Source organism: Molossus molossus, unplaced genomic scaffold, assembly GCF_014108415.1.
Source record: "Molossus molossus isolate mMolMol1 unplaced genomic scaffold, mMolMol1.p scaffold_m16_p_20, whole genome shotgun sequence".
NCBI lineage: Eukaryota > Metazoa > Chordata > Mammalia > Chiroptera > Molossidae > Molossus > Molossus molossus.
In genome coordinates, this window is record NW_023425356.1 from 6,389,422 (window position 1) to 6,394,953 (window position 5,532).

Sequence of the window (5,532 nt, forward strand, 5' to 3'; positions counted from 1 at the left end):
TTAACAAACAGGAAGACAGGTTAAGAGAACTGTAGGACAACTGCAAACATAACAACATTCAAATCATAGGAGTTCCAGAAGAGGAAGAAAATGAGCAAGGAAGACTATATTAGAAGAAATAGTGACAGAAAACTTTTCTTACTTGGTGAAGAAAAAAGGCATTCTAGTTCAAGTAGCACAGAGAACCCCAAGTAAGAAGAACCCAAAGAGGCCCACACCAAGACACATAATAACTAAAATGCCAAAAATTAAAAACAAAGAGAGAATCCTAAAGGCAGCAAGAGATAAGCAACAGGTTAACTACAAAGGAACCCATAAGGCTAGCAGCTGACTTCTCAACAGAAAAAGAAAAGGCCCGAAGGGAATGTCATGAAGTAATCAAGGTCATGGAAAACAAAGATCTGAATCTAAGACTACTCTATGAAACAAGGCTATTATTCAAAATAGAAGGTCAAATAAAGAGCTTCCCAGACAAAAAAAATGCTAATGGAATATATTAGTATCAAACCAGCACTGCAAGAAATGTTAAAAGGACTTCTGTAATTAGTAGAAGAAATAGGAAGAAAAATATAACCACAATAAACAAAAATGGTAATAAATAAGCACATATCAATAATAACCTTAAATGTAAATGAATTCAACACTTGAATCAAAAGACACAGAGTAGCTGATTGGATAAGAAAGCATGACTCATATATGTTATTTACAGGAAACCCACCTCACAACAAAAGACTCACATAGGTTGAAAGTAAAAGGATGGAAAAAAAACCTTTCAAGCATACAGAAAGAAAAAAAGCTGGGGTAGCAATACTCATATCTGATAAAATAGATTTCAAAATGAAATCATAACTAGAGACAAAGAAGGTCACTACATAATATTGAAAGGATATATTGAACAGAAAGATATAACCTTGGTAAACATATATGCACCCAATATAGGAACACCAAAATCGGTTATATTTCTATACATTGAAACGAATTGTCTGACAAAGAAACTAGGAAAGCAATCCCCTTTATAACAGCACCAAAAAGAATAAAACACTTAGGAATAAATTTAAATAAGGCGAATGACTTCTACATGGTGAACTATAAAACACGGATGAAAAGAATTAAAGAAGATACAAATGAATAGGAAGGCAGGTCCATACTACCCAAAGTGATCAGGTTCAATGCAATCTCTAAATCCCAAAAACAGTTTTTACAGAAATAAAAAAAAAAAAAAAATCCCAAAATGTATGGAACCAGATAAGACTCTGAATAACCAAAAGAGATCTTGGGAAAGGAAAAAAACTGGGGGGTATCTGATTTCAAACTATATCAAAAAGCTACAATAACTAAGACAGTATAGTGCTGGGATAGAGGTTGACATATAGACCAATGAGACGAAACAGAGAGCTCAGAAGTCTATCAATGTATATGTGCTCAACCAATCTTTGTCAAGAATGCCAAGAATACATGATGGGAAAAAGACAGTCCTTTCAACAAATGGTGCAGGGAAACTGAACATAATTTGAGAATTTGATACATCTATAAAATAAGTAAGTAAACTGAGCTATGAAGATTAAAAATAAGCTAAGTTTTTATAACTATACATTTAATTTTTGACTATTTTTAAAGATCAAAATAAACTTCTGAATATCAAATTCTAAATGAAATTTATAAATGAATATCAATTTATAAATGAAAATCATTCCTGAGGTATAAAGAAAAAAACAAGACACAAGAAAACAAAACAAGCTCTCACATTACCTCCTTTAATATTAGGAATAAAAGAGCCATCTGGGGCAGAGCAAGTGATATGGGTGTCACTCTTCATGTCACCAAGGCTTTGGGCATGTCTCAGAGTCCTTATACCTCCGGCCCCACCTTGCCCAGAGCAATATTAGAAATTAAAACTTGACAAGAAATATTACTGGTATATGTAAAGAGACTCCATGAAGATTTCCATAAACTTCTAATGACTAAAATGTCAACAGAGTTTAGTTTTGAATATGAATGTTCACACCAAAGTCCTTAGAATCATTGATGCTACCTGGTTAGGATTAGCTTTTGACTTCTGTTCAAATCAAATCTCCAAAGCAACCATTTTTGCTTATATATGTTTTCTGTATATTAAACAAACAAGAAGTAATTTAGAGTAACTTTATAAAAAATCAGTTAATTCACTTGAAAAATTAGTCTACTTAAATTTTTGTTAACTCAACAACTCAAAATTTCTTTGACATTGTATATCTGTGGAGGATTTAGGCTCCCTAGGGGTCCAGGAGAGCATTTTCAGTGGTATCTGGGTTGTGTAGTAAAGTTCTAAGTCATTTTTATTTACTTCTTTATATCTTTATGTATTTTTATTTTTTATTGCAATGAACATAGGAGGAAAAAAGTTATTAAAACACAATAAGAATTTTAAAATTTCCAAAGACCTAACTGCATAAGGTGAAACGATGAATTGTGGTGTAACATTTCCTAGAACTGTAATATTTTAATGATTAAAAAGTATATCATTATTAAAGGTAGGAAGGAGCTTTGCTCCAAGCACCGTCTCTCCTGTGATGCTCCTCAACTTAGAAGACTGTAGACTGGACACATAGCACATGCCTCCCCAGGGTTTCACTTAACCTGTATTGGTTTCTATGCTTCCATCAGAACTTAGTAGATGTGTCCTTTTGCTGTTAAAATTTTCTTTTCTTTTCTTTTCTGCAGAATTTTATGGTTTTGTTAACACAAATACAACGTGTACACAATCTATCTATTCATTTTCTCGCTGCACAGCCTGGCATTGGGGTTGGTGGCGCTGAGGGCAGCGGGGCTGCTCCTCCCACAAGGCTTTGCGGTTCCGTGAGGCGAGTGTGAGCAGCCTCGGCGCAGCAAGATTGTTGCGCATCAGCAGCACCCCAGGCTCCTGGACGCTGTGGACCAGAACCCTACGAAAGCCACTGGGCAGCACGTGTCTCGTTATCTTGTTGCTCCCATAACCCAAGTTGAGCACCAGGATCTGGCCCTTGAATCTCCCGCGCACCCTATTGTCAATACCTCGAGGTTTCCGCCAGTTCCGCTTAATTTTGACATATCGGTCTGCCTGGTGCCGGATGAACTTCTTGGTCCTCTTTTGGACAATCTCGGGTTTCACGAGGGGTCTGGGGGCAGCCATGGTGGTGCGCGAGGCCTGATGGGACTTCAAACTTTTCCTTGTGAAGAAATCGCTTTTAATTACCAGATTTAAAAGGGGAAACAAAAAAAGTTTACCTAACACTGGTCTTAGCCACCCGAGGGTCAAGCTCATGCAATGACTTTTGCCAAGGACTCTGATTACAACCCCGCTGAACTCACCGCAGTTCCTTGACCCGTCCTGCAGTGCAAACCAATCCTCAGGCAGATCCCAAGCCTGATCCCGCCTGTGCTTCACCAAAGAAGCAGGGAGAGCAGCACTCTCCAGCCCCACACTCAATCCCAGCATCATGTGCAATAGTGACCTGTCAGGAAGAGGGGCTGTGCATCCTCACACTGAAATATCCCGAGGGACTTTATGAATCTGGAAAAAAGAATTCAACAGGGCAAGACTCATGCACACAATTTCAAAAGTGCATCACAATCTTTAACCATGTTTTAGGGGCTATCATTATTTTGCTGTGTTTCGTGTGTCCTTTTTAAAAAATTACAAAAATAAGGAGGAGGGCCTGAAGCAGTCTCCTGGCCACAAAGAACAGTCGCCTCCCCCCCCCCCCCAAGATTTATAGTTTTCTTTTCATCTTAGCAGAGAGCTCTTTGTCTTTCAAGCATTCATTGATTTAGTTTTATTTTTGCCCATTCATAACATGATAGATATTGAATAGTGGATATGTGTGCATTAGTTGTTGTGCAGAATTTGTTAGAATTAATTCAAAGGCTAAAACTAACCATATTTTATCTTGTCTTGGTAGTGGGAGGATCTCCAACAACCTAGAACAATGGCACTTATACTTTTTGATGTAAAGGTCACCTAGAAACACCTCTACCAGGTAAATTCACATACATTTATAGAATAAAAACATGCATGGAAATTAAGCAGTCACAGACTCTCTGAGGCCCTGTGCTCCAGGTTGGATTGGGATGGGGAAGTGCACTCTCAGACAGTTTGGCATGCAGGGTATTTGTGTGGAAGTAGTACTTATGGAAAGGAAGGTAAGGATGCAAGATTGGGCAAAAGGAGAAGCTGAGCTGTGATGCTAAACCAACAAAGCTTCAGGCAGTCGCTGTCCTAGGGGAGAGGTCACACTCGGGAGCTGAAGTAAAGTTGTTAGGATGGACCTGGATGTGTTGATCAGCCCCAGAATGGGACTGCCTAGGAAGCGGGAGATGCAGGCTACCACGCAGCTGAGAAAGTCTCTGAAGGAACGGATGGCTGAAACCTGTCAGAGACAGCACTCCCGGCAGCTGGGGTGATGACTTCTTCCACAGATGGGATCTGGGTGACATATCAGAGTGTCCCTCACACTTAGGTTGTAAAAAAACTCATCCTTAGAATCTTCAGCTTTCTCCTTTCTATTTTACTCACTGAAGTAATTTTCTTATTTTGTTCCTAAAATCTAACTGAAAGGCCCTGGCAGGGTAGCTCAGTTGGTGAGAGTATCATCCTGAGATGCCCAGGCTATGGGTTCCTGGGTCAAATCCCTGGTCAGAGCACATGCAAGGAGCAGCCAATGAATGCATAAATAATGGGAACCACAAATGATGTGTATCTCTCCCCCTCCTCCTCTCTCTTCCTTTCTCTCTCAAATCAATAAATAAGTAAAAATAAAAATCAACAAATGAAATCTAACTCAAAGACAAATTAAGACCAATTTGATTAATATAGTTATGTCTCATTTATACAATAATGCATTTTAGGTGTGATTTACTGAGTAGGTCATTACATTTCTATTTCAGCCCTGGCCAGTTTGGCTCAGAGGTTAGAGCATCAGCTCATGGTCCAGAAAGGACAGGGTTTGATTCCTGCTAAGGGCACGTACCTCGGTTGTAGTTTGTCCCCGACTCCGGTTGGTGTCATGTGGGTGGTAACCACTCGATGTGTCTCTCTCACATTGATGTTTCTCTTCTCTCTTCCTCCCTTTCTCCCTCCTGCTCTATCCGAAGATAAATGAAAAAAAAAAAAATTCTATTTCAAACTTACTTTGAACTTTCTGATCTTTGAAATATCATTTTACTAATGACATTGAACTCTTTAATGGTTTTGAGCAGATGTTAAAGTAAGGAAATTGTTCGAGAGCTGATCTACAAAACTTGGTGAATCTAAAAGGAAATCTTTTTTCCTATTAGTGCAAATAAATGACTGACAGGCACATAGCGAAACCAGAACCAAACAGAAATAAAATACGTAGCATTATTGCCCTCCTCATTATAAAGAAAATTAACTAAATAAAAGCAAGATGAAAGATAATAGTAACATATTTTTTACTCAAATCATTGAAGTAATCTCTTCATTGTTAGAGATTTCCACTTTTTATCAGCCTAGGTTGTCACTGAAATACTTTTCTGCCTAAATCTAATTATGCAAGG

The 5,532-nt window shown here is 38.2% G+C and overlaps 1 pseudogene; it reads right to left on the reverse strand.

Moving 5' to 3' along the window:
• Nucleotides 1-2,742: 2,742 nt before the first annotated feature.
• On the reverse strand, nt 2,743-3,148 carry LOC118637631 (annotated as a pseudogene).
• Between the last annotated feature and the right edge of the window lie 2,384 nt (nt 3,149-5,532).